At 44.7% G+C, this 22,082-nt stretch overlaps 1 protein-coding gene across 2 annotated transcripts in view; it reads right to left on the bottom strand.

Annotated features, from left to right (window-relative positions):
* The window catches only part of SLC24A4 (solute carrier family 24 member 4), a 172,781-nt gene that overhangs the window by 13,233 nt on the left and 137,466 nt on the right, over window positions 1–22,082 (bottom strand). The window lies entirely within an intron of this gene.

Here is a 22,082-nt window from a genome sequence, read left to right as displayed (position 1 = left end):
ATAGAATCACGCACCTCCATACTGTCAACCTGGAAGCGATCTTAGCATAACAGTTGAGTGTTTGTTGACTGAATAACCTCTGTCAGTCCAAATCCTTCATTTGACAGGATGAGGAAAGTGAGACCCAGAGCTGGAACAGATTTGCACAGGGCAGCTGGGATGGGGATGTGGAATACGGATAGGCTTTGGAGTCAGACCTGGGTTAGAATTCAAATGACCTCCAATCCCCTCAACTCCACTTCCTCCTCTGACAATAACAGCTGTTGTAACAACAAGGCAATAGTTGATGTGGGGAATATTTGCTATGTGTAACAGGCATAGTGCTAAGCATTTTACATCTTAGCAGTTTCTTTACCTGTTAAATGAGAACATTATCTCTTTCTTGGTTGTCACACAAAAAAATGACATGATACAATGTACATAAAACACACAGCCTGGCACAGTAGGTGCTCTGGAAATCTCAGCTCCTTTGCTCCAAGGTCATATACTCAGCCAGTGGCAGATGCAAGACTAAAATGTGGTGTCCTGCTGGTAAGTATGACCTCACTAGCCCTTACCAAGGGAATTCGCAAACAATTCAACTGAGGAAAAGTGGCCACAAAAGCCACTGAGTGCAAGCATAGCATCCTTAATACGCCTCTGGGTATTGTGAGCACATGCAAGCTTAAAACAGGCTTGTGGGAGCTCTTCCAAAAAATTGCAAAGGAAGGAACACTCCCAAACCCATTTTATGAGGCCACCATCACCCTGATCCCAAAACCAGACAAAGATACTACAAAAAAAGAAAACTACAGACCAATATCACTGATGAATTTAGATGCAAAAATCCTCAACAAAATACTAGCCAACAGAATCCAACAACACATTAAAAGGATCATACACCATGATCAAGTGGGGTTTATCCCTGGAATGCAAGGATTCTTCAATATACACAAATCAATCAATGTGATACACCATACTAATAAATTGAAGGATAAAAACCACATGATCATCCCAATAGATGCAGAAAAAGCTTTTGACAAAATTCAATACTAATTTATGATAAAAACTCTCCAGAAGGTGGGCATAGAGGGAACCTACCTCAACATAATAAAGGCCATATACGACAAACCCACAGCAAACATCATTCTCAATGGTGAAAAACTGAAAGCATTCCTTCTAAGATTCCCTCCAAGGATGTCCACCCTCGCCACTACTATTCAACATTGTTTTGGAAGTCCTTGCCATAGCAATCATAGAAGAAAAAGAAATAAAAGGAATTCAAACTGGAAAAGAAGAAGTAAAACTGTCACGTTTGCAGATGACATGATACTATACATAGAAAATCCTAAAGATGCCACCAGAAAACTACTTCAGCTGATCAGTGAATTTGGTAAAGTTGCAGGATACAAAATTAACACAGAAATCTCTTGCATTTCTATACATGAACAATGAAAGATCAGAAAGACAAATTAAGGAAACAATCCCATTCACCATTGGAACAAAAAGAATAAAATATCTAGGAATAAACCTAATTAAGGAGGTAAAAGACCTATACTCAGAAAACTATAAGACACTAATGAAAAATCAAAGATGACACAAACAGATGGAGGGACATAGCATGTTCTTGGATTGGAAGAATCAACATTGTGAAAATGACTATACTACCCAAAGCAATTTACAGATTCAAGGCAATCCCTATCAAATTACCAATGGCATTTTTCACAGAACTAGAACAAGAAATTTTACGATTTGTACGGAAATGCAAAAGACCCCGAATAGCCAAAGCAATCTTGAGAAGGAAAGATGGAGTTGGTGGAATCAGACTTCTTGACTTCAGGCTATACTACAAGGCTACAGTGATCAAGACAGTATGGTACTGGCACAGAAACAGAAATACAGGTCAATGGAACAGGATAGAAAGCCCAGAGATAAACTATGGTCAACTAATCTGTGACAAAGGAGGTAAGGATATACAATGGAGAAAAGGCAGCCTCTTCAATAAGTGGTGCTGGGAAAACTGGACAGCTACATGTAAAAGAATGAAATTAGAACACTCTTCAACACCATACACAAAAATAAACTCAAAATGGATTCAAGATCTACATGTAAGGCCAGACACTATAAAACTCCTAGAGGAAAACACAGGAAGAACACGCTTCGACATAAATCACAGCAAGATCTTTTTTGATCCACCCCCTTGAGTAATGGAAATAAAAACAAAAATAAATAAGTGGGACCTAATGAAACTTCAAAGCTTCCGCACAGCAAAGGAAACTATAAGCAAGACGAAAAAACAACCCTCAGAATGGGAGAAAATATTTGCAAAAGAATCAACAGACAAAGGATTAATCTCCAAAATATATAAACAGTTCATCCAGCTCAATATCAAAAAAACAAACAACCCAATCAAAAAATGGGCAGAAGACCTAAATAGGCATTTCTCCAAAGAAGACATACGGATGGGCAAGAGGCACATGAAAAGCTGCTCAACATCACTAATTATTAGAGAAGCGCACATCAAAACGACAATGAGATATCACCTCACACCGGTTAGAATGGGCATCATCAGAAAATCTACAAACAGTAAATGCTGGAGAGGGTGTGGAGAAAAGGGAACGCTCTTGCACTGTTGGTGGGAATGTAAATTGATATAGCCACTATGGAGAACAGTATAGAGGTTCCTTGCAAAACTAAAAATAGAGTTACCATATGACCCAGCAATCCTACTACTGGGCATATACCCAGAGAACACCATCATTCAAAAAGACACATGCACTCCAATGTTCACTGCAGCACTATTTACAATAGCCAGGACATGGAAGCAACCTAAATGTCCATCAACAGATGAATGGATAAAGAAGATGTGGTACATGTACGCAAGGGAATATTACTCAGCTGTAAAAAGCAATGAAACTGGGACATTTGTAGAGACATGGATGGACCTAGAGACTGTCATACAGAGTGAAGTGAGTCAGAAAGAGGAAAACAAATATCGTATATTAACACATACATGTGGACTATAGAAAAATGGTACAAATCAACCGGTTTGCAAGGCAGAAATAGAGACACAGATGTAGAGAACAAACATATGGACACCAAGTGGGGAAAACGGGGAGGGTTGGGGGGGAATGAACTGGGAGATTGGGATATCAAATTGTATACTTTAAATTTATGCAGTTTATTGTATGTTAACTGTATCTCAATAAAAGTTCTTTAAAAAATTTCAAAATAAGCATAAACATTAAAATGCTTATTGGCCTTTTGTGCTGCTTTTCCTATGAAATGTATATCACTTTTGCTAATTTTTAATGGTCTCTTTTTTAAAATACTTATTTACTTATTTATTTGGCTGCACTGGGTCTTTAGTTGCAGCACACAGGATCTTCATTGCCGCGTGCAGGATCTTCCTTAGGGCCTGAGAGATCTTTTTAGTTGTGGCACATGGGATCTTTTAGCTGCAGTATGCAGGAACTAGCTCCCTGACCAGGGATCAAACCCAGGCCCCCTGCATTGGGAGCACGGAGTCTTAATCGCTGGACCATCAGGGAAGTCCCTTTAATGGCCTATTTATTTTCAAAGTTTTATATAAGCACTCCTTGTGTATTACAGATACTACCCATGTCTGTAAAATGTTAAAATTATTTTCATTTCTCATTAGCTTTGCCATTAAGTATGTTTTTTAAATAACAGCTTTATTGAGAAAAAATTCATATACCATAAAATTCACCCTTTTAAAGCATACAATTTGAGGCTTTTGGTATATATGAGCATGTTTTCAGGGCTTATCCATGTTGTAGCAGGTGTCAGTGCTTCATTCCTTTTTATGGCAGAATAATACTCCATTGTACAGTATGGTAGACCCGATTTTTATTTATCAGCTGATAGCCAAGTGGATTGTTTCCACTTTTTAGCTATTATGAATAATGCTGCTATGAACATTCATGTAACAAGTTTTGGGGCGGACATAGATTTTCACTTATCTTGGGTATATACCTAGGAGGGGAATTGCTAGGTCATATGATAACTCTATGTTTAACATCTTGAGGAACTGCCAGACTGTTTTCCAAAGTGGCTGCACCTAAAAATCCCACTAGCTATGTATGAGATGTTTATGGTTTTTAATAAAAAATTTTAACTTTACATAGAAAAATAAATCAAATCAATGTTTTGCCTTAAAAAAATAAATATATGCAGTTTATTGTATGTTAACTGTATCTCAATAAAAGTTCTTAAAAAAAAAAAAAAGGCTTGTGGGTGATGCCAATGAAATGGTGGAGAAAAGACCTCTGAAAATTCTCTCCTCCACAGAAGCAATGAGAACAATAGCAAAAATGGTCAGAGTCCACTTTTTTCAGAACTCTGGAAATTAACCAAAGCCTTGTAGCAATCCAGGGAGTGTTTATTTAAGAAAATTGGCTGGATGTCAGTAAGAACACTGAACTTTATAGAGTTTTAACTTGCCCTGGAATAGCCTTGAAAAACCAGTAGCCTGGCATCCATGAGAGGGGCCATGGCAGGATTAGAGCTCCTTCCAAGTCCATTCCCAGAGGATTTGCATTATCTGACCTGTCTGCTGGTTTCTTAGAAGACCCCACTTTCAAGACTGTTTTTATTTTACCTGAATCAGAGCTCACCCAGTATGAATAGCCTTTTCCTTGAGGGCATTTGTTGAAAAAAATCAGGCAATTGTTGAAAATTGTGCTGCCTGAGGTGGTGGATAACAGTTGGACAAACAATAGGTTAATTAGGGATTTCCCTGGAGGTCCAATGGTTAAGATTTTGCCTTCCTATGAAGGGGGTGCAGGTTTGATCCCTGGTTAGGGAGATAAGATCTCACATGCCTTGCCGCCAAAAAACCAAAACATAAAACAGAAGCAATATTGTAACAAATTCAATAAAGACTTAAAAAAAAATCGTCCATGCCAAAAAAAAAAATCTTAAAAGAAAACAAAAAACAATAGGTTAATCAAAAAACTTAAAAGGAAAAGCTGGGAATGAGCTATCCATAGAGGGCTTGGAAAAGCTCCCACATAGTTCTGGGAATCTGAAAGTCCATGAGCCGAGGGCTGTTCCCAGGGTTATTTGCATGCTCAAGAAAGACTTGAGAATGCCCCAAGCTTTCACTTCTGCTTAACATTGAGACTCTGAGAAATCAAGAAGTAAAGGCTAAGGTGGAGTTGTCAACTGCCTGCCTGGGTGTTAAAGGTGTGCCTCCAAATACACACACAACCCATCAGCAAAGACTGGGAGACTTGTTTTGATTCAGGCATCTAAAGACATCTCTGTGCAATCACTAGAGGACCTTAGGCTAACCTAGCAGATACTTCAGAGGTCACACAACAAAGAATATAGATTTTACAAAATGAGAAAAGTCACCAACCAAACAGCAACAACAATAAAGCAATAGCCCAGGGAAGGGGAAAGAATCTGATTTTTTCTTCTTCTTCTTATTCCACATTACAGTATTTTAAATGTCCAGTTTCCTTTATGAGATGTGCAAAGAAACAAGAAAATATGGCTATACATGGGAAGAAAGCAGTTAATAGAGACTATCTCTGAGGTATTCCAGACATTGATTTTACTAGACAAAGGCTTTAAATCAGCTATTTTTAAACAAGTTTTAAAAATGTCTCAAAAACAAAAGGGAAGTATGAGAATGATTTTTCATCCGAGAATATCAATAAAGAAGTAAAAATTATAAAAAGAGATGACAGAAATTCTGGAATTGAGAAGTGCAATAATGAAAATGAAAATTTCACGAGAGGGGTTCAACAGCAAATCTGAGCAGGAGGAAGAAAAATATCAATGACCTTGGAGATAGGCAAACAGAGATTATCCAGTGTCAGGAACAGAAAAAGAGTAAATAAAAATGAACTGTGCCTCAGAGACCTGTGGTATAGCATCAAACATGCCAACATACTCATAATGGGAATATCGGGAAGAGAGGAGACAGAAAAGGGGCAGGAGAATACTTGCGGAACTCATGCTCAAAAACTTTCCTAATCTGATGAAAAACATTAATATATACATTCAAGAAGAATATACCTTCTTTTCAAGTTCACATGGAATATTCTACAGGATAGACCATATGTTAGGTCATAAAACAAGCATCAATAAACTTAAAAGGATTTCAGTCGTGCAAAATATACTCTACAACCATTCCACATTGAAAAGAAATTAGAAATCAATAACAGAAGGAAAACTGGAAGATTTACAAATATGTAGATATTAAATAACATATTCCTAAACCACCAACGGGTCAAAGAAGAAATCACAAGGGAAATTAGAAAATATTTTAAGATGAATTAAAATGAAAACATAAGATACCAAAACTTATGGAATGCAGTGAAAGTAGTACTTAGAGAGAAATTTGTGGTTGTAAATTCCTATATTAAAAAGGAGGAAAGAACTTAAATCAATGACTTAACTTTCTACCTTAAGAAACAAAGAGCCAATTAAGTCCAAAAAAAGTTGAAAGAAAATAATTAAGATTGAAGTACTGTACAGGGAGGAGCTAAATTGGACTCATGGTGGATCTGTTTCTTGGACTTTAACCTTTGCTTTCCGTTGCTTTTGTTATTATAGTTATACATGATGGCCTGCTCCTCTGCCTGAATGTTAAACTAAAGGGCCTGCTGTTCAGCTCACAGGGAGACAATCTGACCCTGCCCACCTGTGAATGGCTGCAAGTAAGAAGAAATTAACACAGCCCCCCACCAAGGTTGGTCATTCCTGGAGCTGTTTTGTAAGACTGATGGCCCTTTTTATTGTACTTCCTCACTACCTCTCCCTCTCTATTCTGCCTGTTTACTTCCTCACTGCCTCTCCCTCTCTGATTCTGTAAGAGAAACTGGCATCCAGACCCCAATAAGATGGTTACTTTGAGATACTAGTGCGCCATTTTCTGAGCTTGCCACCTTTCCGAATAAAGCCGTATTCCTTGCCTTAACACCTTGTCTCTGATTTATTGGCCTGTCATGTGGCGAGCAGAAGCAGCTTGGACTCAGTAACAGTAGAAGTATGTGAAACAGAAGAAACAAAAACAAAAACAAAATCAGAACCAAGTAAACTAAAAGTTGGTTCTTAAAAAGATCAACAAAGTTGACAAAACTTTAGCTAGACTGACCAAGAAAAAAAGAGAGAAGACTCAGATTACTAAAATCAGGAATGAAAGAGGGACTCCATTATGGACCTTACAGAAATAAAAAGAATTATTAAGGACTACTATGAACAACTGTGTGCTCACAAATTAGATAACCTAGGTGAAACAGAAAAAAAAAATCCCACAAAGACAGAAACTACCAAAACTGACTCAAAAAGAAATAGAAAATCTGAATAGACATATAACAAAAGATTGAAATAGTAATCCGAAGACTTCCTTTAAAATAAAGCCAGGACCAGATGGTTTCATGGGTACTTCCACCAAATGTTTAAAGAAGAATTAGCATGAGTCCTTCACAAACTCTTTCAAAAGGTAAAGAAGGAGGGAACACTTCTCAATTTGCTCTATGAAGCCAGTAATACCCTGATACCAAAGCCAGACATCAAGAGAAAACAAAACTACAGATCAATATCCCTTATGAATATGGATGCCAAAATCCTTAACAAAATTCTCACAAACTGAATCTAGCAGCATATAAAAAGGATTATACACCATGACCAAGTGGGATTTATCCCAGGAATGTAAGGCTGGTTTGACATATGAAATTCAATCAATGCAATGCACTGCATTAACAGAATAAAGGACAAAACAGCATGATCATCTCAGTTGAGGTAAAAAAGACATTTGACAAAATCCAACACCCTTTTATAACACTTAAACTAGAATCAGAAAAGAATTTCCTTAGGCTGATAAAGGGCTTCTACAACCCCCCCACAGCTAACATCATGCTTAATGGGGAAAGGCTGAAAGCTTTTAACAAGATGAAGATGTCTGTTCTTATCATTTCTATTAACATTGTTTTGGAGGTTTGAGCCAGCAACAGTAGACAAGGAAAAGGAGTAAAAGTCATTCAGATCAGAAAGGAAGAAATAAAACAATCCCTATTTATAGACGGCATAATCTTGTATAGAGAACATTCTGAGGAATACACACACACAGAAACTATTAGAATAAACACATTCAGCCAAGCTGCAAGGTACAAGATCAATGTGCAAAATTCAGTTGTACTTCTATACACTAACAATGAACATCAAAACCATGAAATTAAGAAAACAATTTCCATTTACAATAGCATCCAAAAGAAAAAAATACTTAGGAATAAATACAACAGAAGTATAAGATTAGTATGCTGAAAACTACCAAACATCATTGAAGGAAATTAAAGAAGACTTAAATAAATGGAAAGACGTCCTGTACATGGATTGAAAAACTTGATGTTGTTAAGATGGAAATACTCCCCAAACTGATCTACAGATTCAATGCAATGCCTACTAAAATCCCAGCTGACTTTTTTGCAGAAATTAATGAACTAACTCTAATCTTCATATGGAAACACAAGAGACCTAGGATAGCCAAACCAGTGGCTTTGCAGATATATACAAATGCCACAGCAGAAGGATAATTTATTTTTACAGACACCAAACTGCATCTGATGTTTGTCTGTCTGTCTGGTATGGGTTTCACATCTGGTTTGGACATCTGCCCTGATCGGGCCCCACCCAGCTGGCAAGCCTCATGGCCCACCGTTGTTTCCTAAGAAACAATGCCCCATCAGCCTGTTCTATGGCTGTGTTTTCCAACTGTGGGATGAGACCCATTAGTGGATTGTCATATCAATTAAGTGGGTGGCAACTAACATTTCCTTAAAAAGAAAAAAATAAGTATTAGAGTTACGGTATACCATGAGTTACATATTATTCCGAAGACTTGTTTTCTTTTTATAGATATCCGTGTGTGTGTGTAAGATATTTATTAGTGTGGGTCATGGTCCAAGTGCAGAAGACTTTCACAGGGATCACGCTGTGCCCCGCCCCTTCCCTTCTACCTGTCTTCAGCTTCTCCACTGTTTAACCAGGCATCGTAAGACACCAGACATGGGAAAATGATTATTGTGGTTTCCGTGAGCAAATGCAAGGCAGGGTGAGCAGGCTTAGGACTGGCTGGTTTGAACAATTTCAGCGGGCTCTGGGGAATAGAGGCTGTCTCCATTTATCTGGTGCTGACCCTGCCTTGATCAGGGCAAAGGGGTAGTGCCTCCTGGGGTGCGAGAGCCAGACAGAGGTCTGTGATTCTGAATACTGAGTCGGGAGGACTGGGTAGTCTGCATATGAAAAGTGTGCTTCTGGGTGGGTAGTTTGCTATCTCTAAGAACTGGCGAGCCCGAACAGTGCTGGGCTGCATTGGGCATTTATTGTTCTTATCTGCCCAGCATCCATTCCCCCTGCTGGTAACAGCATGCTAATGTTCTTTTAGGGAACCAACTCTCCATTCCGCATCAGCCATGTGGTTTGGAGGGCTGACTCTACTTCCTAGCTCTGTGGGTGGATGTGTGAGGCACGCTTGACTAATCGTGCGTTCCGTACTCAGTGTGTTCATTCTCTGAGCTAGGCACTATTCTAGGTACTGAGAGGCCACCAGTGGACAAATCAACAACCCTTGCCATTGAGTGGTTTACATGGGTTTGGGGTTGGATGGATAACCTATTTAGAGACCCATGTGTGGATTTTGCTGGGAATCACTGTCTATAATACCCATTATCCCTTCCTCCTTACCAACAGAACCCTACTTTGCTTTGAACAGTAGGTTCCCAGCTAAAAATCTTAATTTCCTAGGCTTTCTGGCAGATAGGAGCGGCCATGGACAGCTCTGGGCGATGAGATGTAAGTAGATGTCTATGTGGTGGGGTTTCCAGGAAGGTGACTGTCTTCCTGATGAGAAGAGACAGACTTAGTGACACGTGTCTCCTGCCCTTTGTCCTTCCTCCTTGTTCCTGCCTGGAATGTGAACATACCAGCCACAGGGGCCACTTGGCAACCTTGAAGACAAAAGGTCATCTGCTAAGGATAGAAGAACAGAAATGGGACACCGACTGTATGACAGAGCTATGAGACTTCCTCATCTCAGGACTTATTATTACATGATAAAAATAAATCCTTTGAGGTGAAGGTTTTGTCACTTGAATTTCCTGTTACACGCAGCCGAATGCAGTCCTTAACTCAGCCAGAGGCACCATCTGGGCACTGGGTTAACCCAATGGGATGTAAGCATCTTCGCAAGCTGCCCGAGGGTGAAGCCAATGCCGGGGAAAACCTTGCTGAGAGACGGACAGGGTCTTGTAACCATTGGAGCCCCATGTTGAGCTTTGCCTGAAGGTAGATTCTCCCAGTGAATCTGCCACCTTGGGCCCTTTGGCTTAAACCAGCCTGAGTTGGGTTTCTCTACCATTAAGAGTCTGGACTAATTCATGGGTGAAATGATAGAGTTTGGGGGGCTACACAGGGGTGATGGGACAATGTCTATCTTGAGGGACAGTCCTCCAACACCTCCTGGAGCCCCTCCTGCCCCCTTCTTCAAGTGCCATCCCTTCAAGTACAACGGCCGGGACATCTCAGATTCTCACCGTAGACTCTGATGCGCAAATGTAAGCATGAGAGAAGGACTGCTGTTGTTTCTTTCACTCTCAGATGTCTTTTTTGAAGTAGGAAATTACAATTTAATTATGTGAAAAAAACATTTAAAATGAACTCCAACAAAACAGATGGCTAATCATACTGGGTGGTGGTGGGGGGGGGGGAATAAGAACGGATGCAGTTGCTAATGAGAAACTTCAAACAAAACCATTTGGACTGTTAACTACCTAGAGTGGTTAACTTGTGGTACATGGGGATGCGTACGTGACCAGATGATGTAGATATTCACATGCCCTGGAACTAAGAGTGTTTACATGATCTAGAGAGCATAGGTCTAAGACTAGTGGTTCTTGAACTTGAGTATAAATCAGAATCCCCTGGAGCTAATGATTTGGCAGCTCTAGAATTGGTGGGGGTGGGGTTCAAGAATTTGTATGTGTAACAATTCCCAGGTGCTGCTAATGCCCCTTGTCTCATCCCTTTGAGAACCAGCATTCTAGATTAACTCCATTTAAAAACTGAGATAATTAAGATATCATCAAATTCACCCCTTTGAAAGTATACGATTATGTTGGTTTTGGTAATTAGAAAGCTGTGTAACCATCACTATATAATCCCAGGTTTTCAGGACTGTGAAAAGAAACCCCCTCCCTTTTAGCAGTACTCCCCATTCCCTCTGCCCTCAAGCTCTGGCAATCACGGATCTGCCTCTGAAGTTTGCCTATTCTAGACTTTCTATATACATGGAATCATAATATGCAGCCTTTTGTGTCTGGCTTCTTTCACTTAGCATAATGCTTTCAAAGTTCATCCGTGATGTAGCATGAAACAGTATCCCATTCCCTTGTATAGTGAAATAATATTCCATTATATGAATATGCTATATTTTGTTTAATCTGTTCATCAGTTGGGTATTTGGATTATTTCTACTTTTAAGCCACTACGAATAATGCTGCTATGAACATGCATGTACAAGTTTTTGTGTGGACATATGGTTTCATTTCTCTTGAGTATACAACCAGGAGTAGAATTGATGCACCATATAGTAACTCTACGTCTAACTCTCTGAGGACCTGCTAGCCTGGTTTCCAAGAGGCTTTACCATTTTACATTCCCAGCAGCAGTATATGAGGGTTCCCGTATATCTACATCCTTGCCAGCACTCTAGTGTTGCCTTTTCCTATAGCCACTCTACTAAGTCATGAGTGGTATCTCATTGCGGTTTTGATTTGCATTCCCCTGATGACTAATGATGTTGAGCATCTTTCATGGTCTTACTGGCTATTTGTAAATATTCTTTGGAGAATTGTTGACTCAAATGCTTTGCTCATTTTAAAGGTTGAGTTGTCTTTTGATTGTTGAGTTCTAAGTTCTGTATACAGATACTAGATCCTTATCAGAAATATAATTCACAAATGTTTTCTCCCATTCCAGGAGTTGTTTTTTCACTTTCTTTATAGTATCTGACAAATCACAGAAGTTTTTAATTTTGATGAAGTGTTTCTAAAAAATTTTTAATTTTTGGCTACCTATGCTTTTGATATATTTAAGAAACCACGGTCTAATCCAAGGTCACAAATATGTATACCTATGTTTTCTCCTTAGAGTTTCATGTTTTTAGCTACTACATTTAAGTCTATTTCATATTAACTTCTGAATATGGTGTAAATTAGTGATCCAAATTCTTTTTTAAGAATGTGACTATCTAGTTTTCCTAACACCATTTTTTTTTCCTATTTTTTTTTTTTTTGTGGTGCAAGGGCTTACTTGCTCCAAGGCATGTGGGATCTTCCTGGAACAGAGATCAAACCCATGTCCTCTGCATTGGCAGGCGGATTCTTAACCACTGCGCCACCTAGGAAGTCCCGCACCATTTGTTGAAAAGGCTATTTTTCCCCCACTGCACTGTCTTGGCACCCTTACCAAGAATTATTGACCTTAAATGTATGGGCATATTTCTGGACTCTCAAATCTATTCCATTGATCTGTATTTCTCTCCTACGCCAGTACCAGGCAGTCCTGACTACTATATCTTCATAATAAGTTTTGAAATCAGGAAGTCCTTCAACTTTGTTCAAGATTGTCTTGGCTATCCCGGGTCCTCTGCGTTTCCATATGAATTTTAGGATCAGCTCGTCAATTTCCGCAAAAATAGCTTGCTTGGATTTTGATAAAGATTGCATGGAACCTGTAGATCAATTTGAGGATTATTGGCATCTTAAAAATTTCAAGTCGTGCAACCCATGAACTCAGGATGTCTTTCCACTTATTTAATCTTTCTTAATTTCTTTCAATATTTTACGGTTTTCAGTGTACAAATTTTGTTCTACCACTGTTAAATTTATCCCTAAGTATTTTGTTGTTTTTGATGGTATTATAAATGAAATTTTCTTAATTTCATTTTCAGATGGTTAATATATAGAAATACAATTGAATTTTGTATACTGACCTTGTATACTACAAGGTTATTAATTCTTTTTTGGTGGACTTCTTAGGATTTTCATATATAAGACCAAGTTATCTGTGAGTAAGGCTTAACTTCTTCCTTTCCAAATTAGATGCTTTTTATATTTTCTTGCCTATTTACCCTGGATAGAACCTCTAGCACTATATTTAATAGCAGAGGAAAGAGTGGCATCTTTGTCTTGTTCCTGATCTTAGGCGGAAAGTTTTCTGTCTTTCACCATTAAATATGTTAGCTTTGGTGTTTGTTTTTTTTTTTGTAGGCGCCCTTTATCAGATTGAGGAAATCTGCTTCTAGTTTGTTGAGTTTTTTTTTTTTAAATCAAGAAAGGGAGTTGCGCTTTGACAAATGCTTTTTCTGTGTCTGTTGAGATGATCGTGCAGTTTTCGTCCTTAATTCTAAAAATAGTGTTACATTAATTGTTTTCATGTGCTGAACCAGCCTTGCATTCCTGAGATAAATCTCACTTGCTTAACTGTTTATAAAGAGGAAAACCAAGACCCATGAAGGTTAACGAACTGTCCAAATCTCATAGAAAATTAGTGCAGAGCTGCAAACAGACCCTGCTTCCCCAGCCAATGGCCTCTAGTCTGGCCCTCGTGGGGAGGCAAGGGGATGCAACTGAAGGTGAAGCACTGTCAGGGTGGATTAACGAGCAGCCCCCTCACCATTATTCAACATTGGTGCTGTGCCTCACTCATCTTGGAGGTGGTTTTCATGAACACTCTATTTTTCATATCAACATTATTTTTCATATCTCCCCATTTCACAGGTAAGTAAACTAAGGTTTGGTGAAATTCAGCAAGTTAAACATCACAGTGAGAGGCAGTACCAGGACTTGAATGCAGGTCTTTAGAGTTTAAATCCTAGGTCCTCTCTGCTATACTGCTCACCTGCCCTTTGAGTCCCATGATTTCAAAGCCTGTGGAAGTCCTTTTGCTACCCACCAGCTGACAGAGGCATCAACTGTCAGATTAGAGCCTTAAACTTTTAGCTATGGTTGTGATCTAAACAGAAAAATTACTCTTAAGGAGGGGAATCATTAAAGTTTTCTTATTCCTTGGGGGTTAATGGACTTCAGAATCAATAATTTTTAGTTACTTTTAATATACTTTTGTTTCATCCTTAAATTTAGACTTACCATTAAACTGATTGGCTTTAAGGGCACAGATGCTTCATGGTTAATGGTAGCTAGATTGCCAGCTGCAAACCCCAGCTCTGGCATATTCTACATCTGCGACCTTGGAAAAGTATTTAGCCTCTCTGTATCTCAGTTTTCTAATCTGCAAAATGGGGGTGACAACAGTTCCTACCTCACAGTGCTATTGTGAGACTAAAATGAGCCAACACGTGAGATATGTTCAGCACGTCTGGTGCAGAGTAAGCCCTAAATTTTAGCTTTTGCTGATATTAGTGGTTAATTAACTTCCACTTATTGAGTACCTACTACTTGACCTACTGCTGTCAAGCACTGGGTTGGGTGGTTTTATGGAGACTAAAACAGGGTCAGAGGAGTAAGCCATCTAGCCCAAGGTCACACAGCTAGGAAGCGGTGGACCCAGGAGTTCAAATCAAAGCCTCTTAATAACACTGTCCTGAATCCTAGAGGGTGGCTTTTGACCCTGAGGGCATCAGAGGGGCAAGAAGGGACCCCATGGCAAGCTGACGAGGTCAGGGCTGTAATCAAACTGAGCTGAGAAGCTGAGGTTTGGGAGGAAGGGGAAGACTGAAAGGAGGAAGCAAGAGAAAGCACTAGGCTTCAGCAGGGTCAGAGGCAGGCCCTGCTGAGGGCTGCCATGGAGATGGGGGCCGTTAGGGCTGAGTGCACAGGGACTCAGTAACAGACGCCCTGGCAGCCCAGCGTAGAGACCTGGAGAGCTTGTGGAGGCTGAGAGAGGCCTTCCCCAGGGACGTGGCCTTGGCACCATCTTCCCCTCATACCGCACAGTCCGGTAACACGGTTCAGCCTCTGGGGCCCTGTACATGCTTCCCCAAGAAGCATCCTCCCCCACAGCAGAGGGGGACAGATCAGACAGACCAGGACCCCGCAGTCAACAGCGAAGCCAGGCCCAGAGTTCCCTGAGCCAGTGCAGATCTCGGGGACCCGTACCCCAGCTCTGTGTCCGCGCCCACAGCCCCCACCACGTCCAGCTCTGGGACGGGATGTAAGTGCGTCCCAGTGCTGGGGTTGGTGCGTCAACTCCCTTATTCTAAGGATGATTCCAAGTTATGGCCAGCTTTGCCCTCCACCTCAGGAGTCTCAAGCCTCGTGGCCAAAGAGAGCTCTTCCGTCCTCTATCACTCCTGACTGTGTGGCAGCGGGTGGACCCTCAACCTCTCTGAGCCTCCGTGTCCTCATCTTTGAGGTGATGACTGTCTCGCCTCACCCACTCCAAGGATCTGTGCAGAGACGAAAGAAGGGCAAACAGTACCGAGCCCGCTGTCCTGCCTCCAAAGGCTGCACCTTGAATATGGAGGCCGCGGGGAGCGTGACATAGAGGCCACTGACCCCTAAAACACCAAAGGGGCCAAGAAGGATTTCTGGTCCTCCTCCCACTGGCAGGCCCGCTCGCTTTAAATGTCCAGCAAACATTCAGGGCGGGTCCGTGGGTTCCCGGTGCTCGCAAACCACATGACCCAGCAGCTGGCCGTGCCCCTCCCCTTCCTGCCTGCTGCCCTCAGCATCCCATGGCCTGCGGTCCAGCGGCACAGACACCTCCTGGCCAGAATCAACACTGGGGCCAGGCTGAGGAGAGCGCTCAGGGGTCAGGCAGACCCGGGGTACCAGCCCTGTCCATGCCCCTGGTGTGCCGCTTCCTGACCCCCGTTTCCTCACCCGGGAAACAGGGACCACACCGGGGCTGTGTGCAGAATCTAAGCACCAAATATAAAGTGTGAAGCAAGGTCAGGGGCTGGGACTCCAAGAAGAATGTGTCTGTGACACTATAGTCGGGGCCCTGCCCCTCTTCTGTTTCACTATGAGACAGGAAGCCACGCGAGTCCCTCACCAGGTCTGCTCTGGTCTAAGTCAGCAGCGACGATTGGTTTCATTGCTTTTCTGCAGGCTTCACCGCAGCCCCCATGGGAATGGACATGCTGAGGGCCCCCACGCCAGCCTCCTCCTAGTGTGTCTGCAGAGGCATTTCCCAGACTCCCTTGCAGCTGACGTTCTTGGCTCAAATTGGGTCCCTTACTTTGAAAAGCAGAGTTGAGGTGGGGCCGGGCTGCCTTTCCGCTGCTTTAGATGCAGGGCTGTTAAGCAGGGCTCCGGGGATGCTCGTTTCACTGCAGCAGCACGTCTGTGCCCAGGTGCTCGCTGAGCGGGCATCAGAGATGGTCCCTCAGGCCTGGCCGGCAGCCCAGCGTCCAGTGCGTGTTGCTGTGGAGGTCGAGATCAGCTGTGGCAGTGGCCTCGTGGTCCCTGGGTTACAGCTCTGACGGTGAGTTCTTGAACACTTCAGCGCATCCCAGCTCCCCACCTCCCCGACCCTGGCACAGTGGCAGCAGTCCAGTGGGAGCGCTGCCGGTGCCCAGCCCTTCCCACCACGGGGTAAGGAACCTATGTCCATCAATTTCTCCTGCATCGGAGATGGGCCCCATCCATCATCTCCTGATAATGCTGGAGGCACTTGTCACAGACACCTACATGGCGTTCAGGCGTCTGGGCTCAGCCCCTCTTCCCTCCAACCCACCTTCCCAGGGGCCACCAAAGCCAAGTTGGCCAGCACAGCTACGGAGCAGGGGTGGACCCCTGACCTCTGGGACTGTGGCATTTTTTCTCTCTCTCTCGGGACTCTGGAATTCAGATGCAACACCAGAGAACTGAGTTAGGGAGGAAGGAACTGCCAGGAGGCAGTCCAGGGCCAGTGGGAGGCCACCGTCTGCCATGTGCACTGGCAGTGAATTTGAGAAAGGCTGGGCTGCAGCCAAAGAGCCAAACAAGACAGGCAGGCATAGAGAAATGAAGATAAGAGCCAGCAAAAGCCTCAACATGCATGGAGGTCCCGAGTCCAGCCCCTGGGTGAGTCCAGCTGTTTCTCTGCTCGTGGGATCCATGACACACCTTATATCCTTATGGAAAAAAAAAAAGGTCCTCTTCTATCTCAAAGAGAGCTTGTGTGGGCTTCTGTTGTTGGCATCTGAAGAGACTTCAGGACCCCAGCTCATGTCCGGTGTATGGTGGGTTGTGGGCTCCTTCACCTCCCAGCTTGCACTGCACTGGCCTGGCTGTGAGGTCATCACAGAGTAGACTCTAGGGCAGGTGGCCCGGATGCCTGGCTCTCTCTGGTCAAGACTGCCCCTTGGGTAAGCCCCTGCCCCTCAGTTTCTTGTCCTGGAATATAATAAGGCTGGTCTAAAATTCCCGGGATCCCTTTAACCCTAATATTCAGAGACCATTTGTTGTTGGCCATAGAGAATTCAGAGGAAAATTGCTTTCATTTAGGTTAAAAAATAAAAACAAAACTAAACAAAACCCTCTTTCACTACTATGATTTAGTAGCCATTTTTATAAACTATTCATCTCCAGAAAGGGAAAATAATCCAAATGTTCGCCCACTGATGAATGGAGAAACGTGGTCCATCCACACAATGAAATATTATTCAGCCTTAAAAAGGAATGAAGGACTGACACGTGTGACAATGGAGGTGAACCTTGAAAACATTATGCTAAGAAGGTGGACACAAAAGGCCACTTATTGGATGATTCCATTTATATAAAATGTCCAGAGTAGATAAACCCAAAGAGACAAAGTAGAGTAGCAGTTGCCAGGAGGTGGGGGGAAGGATGGAGAATAATTGCTAACAGGTAGGGGGCTCCTTTTGAGGTGCTAAAGAAAACTGACTGGTGAGGGTTGCACAACTTTGTGAGTAGACAAAACCACTCAACTGTATGCTTCAAAGGTGTGAATGTTACGGTAAGTAAATTACACTTCAATACAGCTGTCATATTAAAAAATAACAGTGCTCAGCCAGTGTTTGTTCTAATTAGGCATGAACCGACACCTCAGTGCTCCACAGTGACTGACAAGGGCACTTCTTTGAAATCCTGAACTTGGCTTACAGGACAATCTACCGAATGTGTGATTTCTCTGGTGGCTCCCGCGACCGACTGAGGCAAGAACAAGGTCATGTCCACCATCAAGCGCCGTGTGTCTCTGGGGGCCCGGAGCAGACAGGAATCGTGTGTGGAATTTCACACGTACGTGAGCCCACAGCACCGGCAGCTTCTCCACTGTTCCCAGATGGGCCGAGCAGCTAGGAAGAAAGACCAGGGCCCAGAGTTTTCTAGAGCTCCACTTCCGCAGGACCCCTTACTGGGTTCAGAGAGACAAACAGACGTCTCTCCTCTCAGCCAGCACGGCTCTCTCAGTGCTATGTAGAACTGAGGAAGGTGGGGGTGGGATGGCGAGAAGACGCCCTAGAAGCTTCCTGAAATCTTCACATCACTTGCACTGAGTTTTATGACGATATAGGAAGAAAAGGTTTAGCGGTGCCATCCGAGGCCTGAAGAGAGCACGCCAGTCCCAAAGGCCTATAATTCCAGTCCATTCAACGTGGTTTGCTCAACACAGACTCAAGTTCGTTGGCACCTGTACACCCTGGACAGAGGCAAACATTTTCTCACGGGCTCCAAAGGAAGGAGCTGAAAGAATCCACTGGTTGGGCTATAGTGTTGTCCCCAGGGTAGCATCTGGGCTCAGAAGGCTAGTTTGCAAATCCTGGCTCTGTCCCTTCCTCCTGTGTGATCTTGGGCAACTAACCCTCTCTGAGCCTCATCTTCTTCACTGGGGAGATGGGGATAATAACAGTACCCACCTTCCAGGGTTGTCCTGAGGACTTAATGAGTTTATCTGTGTGAAGCACGTGGCCTGGTCCATAGGAAGTGCTCACTAAGCTTTACCTCCGTTACTGTTCAAGAACCTCTAAGGGCCTGGACTTCCACTCCCGACTGGACTGGCCCGGGATGGCATCCTTAGCTCAGGAGGCAGCGGGTGGAAGGGTGGCTCCCCACATGACGGTTGTGTGACTTGGGAAGTCCCATAGCCTCTCCGAGCCTCAGTTTCTCTCTCTGTAAAATGGGGATAATGGTAATGCCTCCCTCACAAGGCAGCTGCGAGGACTGAAAGAAAGTGCACAGTACAAAGAGGCAGTGGTTAGCCTGGGCTGCCCAGGTTGGAAACCCTGCTCTCCACTTAACAGCTGGGTGACTGTGGGCCAGTCACTTAACCTCCCTGTACTTCCCTTTCCATGTTGTTGTGAAGATTCAGTGAGGGAATACGTGTAAAGCTCTTAGAACAGGGCATGGTACACACAAGCCCCATAAGAGCCCCATAAGAATTCCCTGTTTTCCACTCAATGCGTGACATGCAGCAAGTCCCCAGCTAGATGTGGCCGCTATAATAATAGCAGACACGAACGCCAGCATCTCAAAACACAAGATGTGACTTCCTTACCCTTACAGGGGCAGGAGGTGTCCATCTGGAGGGCAAGGGTGTGGCCCACAGGGCAGGAGCACGTCCCAGACTGTACATCAGCCACAAACAGCCTGTATTAAGGGCTTTCCCCAGCTTGGCTGGGGCTCAGGGTCACTGGCCGGCCATTGCAGGGCAGTGCCTGGGCCACAAACCACAGCTTCCATGGAAGAAAGAACTCCTTCTTCTTTTTCTCTCTCCCACAACCAACAGCTGGCCAAGGAGGCCCAATTACCAGCCTCCGTGGCTCAGGGTGGGAAGAGCACAGCCGCATTCAGTGAGGATGTAAATCCAGCACCAGACTGGGTGGGCACCAGATCCAGGCTGCAGCTGGGTGCCCCTGGGCTCTGGTCCACAAACCCAGTGACGCCTCATGTGGGTGGGCAGAGCCCTGGGGGCCGCGGGCTGGCGTTTCCCCCTCCCCCTCCCCCACCCTTCAGCTATGTGTTGAGAGCAGGAGATGCTACGTAAAATGTATCGTGCAATGATCTGCCCGGATTTACCCTGTAAGCCTGGAAGGTCCCAGAGGGCAGGGACCATGGCTGTCCTGTTCCCACCTGGATCCCCGAGGCCCACAACAGTCTGGTACCCAAATATTTACCAACGGAAAGAATCCTCTTGTCTGCAAAGTGCCTTGAAGCCCCGCACCTAGCACATCGCAGGTGCTTAGTAGATCCCAATTCCCTCTCTCTGACCCTGGGGATGACCACGGCGCCAGGCCTTCAGAGATGCTGGCCTGTGACCTTTCTAGAACACTGCTTATGTCCACGCAGGGGGGGGCGTGAGAAGCTGGGTATAACGGAAACCACGCGTCCACGCAAACGCGTACTGAGCACCTTTGTGTCAGGCAGTGTATAGAGGTGGTGACTAATGACCTATTCACTGCTTACAGAGACCAAAGATGCCATCGCCTCACTTTGTGGATGAGGAACTAAGGTTTAGGAGGTGAAGCAGCTTGCCCGGGGCCAGAGCCCTGGTGAGTGGTAGAACGGAGATTCGAACCCAGGACTTCTAGACTCCAGCACCTGCCTCCCAGCCTGTCCCCGACCATGCAGAAGAGCCTCACACCAGATGGCCTGGGGTCATTCCTTGACACCCGCAGCCACACTGGTTCTGAACTGACCAGAGGGACGGAGTCTCCCCTCTTCCCAGTGCCCCACCCCCTCATCCCTTCCCTGGCCCCGTGCTTCCTTCCTGGGGTCCAGCTTAGGAGAACACTAGCTCCATCCACCCCTAAAGCCCCTCAGGGCCTCCCTACAGCCCCAGATCACTGTGATGCCACAACCAGAGATGAGCTGAAAAGATGAGGAGGGTGGGTGTGTGGACAGAGGGCCTGTGGTTGTATATGTGGAATTTCTCACACCGACTGCCTCTAAATTCCTGTAAACCTCTGTCCACACTGGCCTCGATTGCCCTTGGCCTCTGTACACACCTAAACGGGCGGCAGTCACACAATTTCATTCCCAACCCCTGTTCCTCACATTGAGGAGGGGGGAGGAGATGAAGAGGAAGTAACTGGTGGTTTCCCAGGGCAACACCTGGAAACACTTCCGCAGGGACACAAAGGGAGCTTTCCGCTGGGACACAGGAAGCCCTGGCCCCGTCCCTGAGGGCGAGGAGAGGCGAGCACGGGGCGGAAGCTCGCAGCACTTGGCTCCGCTGCCGGCCGGCCCAGGGGAACGTCCTGGAGCCTCTGGCCTGAAGAGGAATGTGGAACCAACTTCAACAGGAAGCCCCTGCCTGCCAGGAAGGGCAGAGCCCCCTGGGGAAGGGCTCACGAGTGCAGAGAACCTAGGAGCAATCTGGTCCCAGCCCTTTGCAAGGGAGCAGCATTCTAAGCCCTGCCCACTCCAGGAAGTGACCTGCCCAGAGTCCCTGCAGGGAGCCAGACCCGACTTCCCACAAGCCACTACTCCAAGGAGCATCAGATCCTGGCACAACAACAAGAGGAGGGGGTGGCTGGCCCTGGGGCCACCCCATGAAGTCCCGCCAAACTCAAAGTTTCAAGGAAATGGAAACATGAGTTGCCCATACATGTGGCTGCCTCACTTTACAGGAGAGCAGCTGCCTAAAAGGGCACCTCCCTTCCCTGGTTTCCTGCAGAGCCCTGGGTGGTGAGTAGCATCAGGACCAGGGTTCAGATGAAGTGGCAGTAGAGGGTGGTGGTGGTGGTGGTGGTGGTGGTGGCCCCATTAGGCCCCACGTCTGTAAAATGCGGATTGCACCCACCTCCTGGGGCTGGAGAACAGAATTCCCCGAATGGTAGCTCCTTCTCAGTCCAACCCCCCAGCGAGGTAGGCTGTTTCCTGGACAATGGTTGCATCTCCCTCCCCGTGGCCACACTCCGGCCCTCCCTGGCATCTGGTCTCCAGACCCTGAAGAACTGAAACCCCATTAGTGACTGCAGCCCCTGTTCTTGGCCATGCGGACTTGGCTGATGAAGTGATGGCTCGAGGCTGTGTGTGGTACCCAGGGGCCTGTGTCCAGGCCTCTCAGGACCACTGGAGTAAGAAATGCTGGGTGGGACGGGCCCCTCCTGGTCCATCAGCCCTGGAGCAGACTCTCCGCTGGGTGGACACACCTCCCTCCCA

This window comes from Hippopotamus amphibius, chromosome 4 (genome assembly GCF_030028045.1).
Source record: "Hippopotamus amphibius kiboko isolate mHipAmp2 chromosome 4, mHipAmp2.hap2, whole genome shotgun sequence".
NCBI lineage: Eukaryota > Metazoa > Chordata > Mammalia > Artiodactyla > Hippopotamidae > Hippopotamus > Hippopotamus amphibius.
The sequence above is the reverse complement of the archived record's forward strand: the minus strand, read 5'-3'. Positions and strand labels throughout refer to the sequence as shown.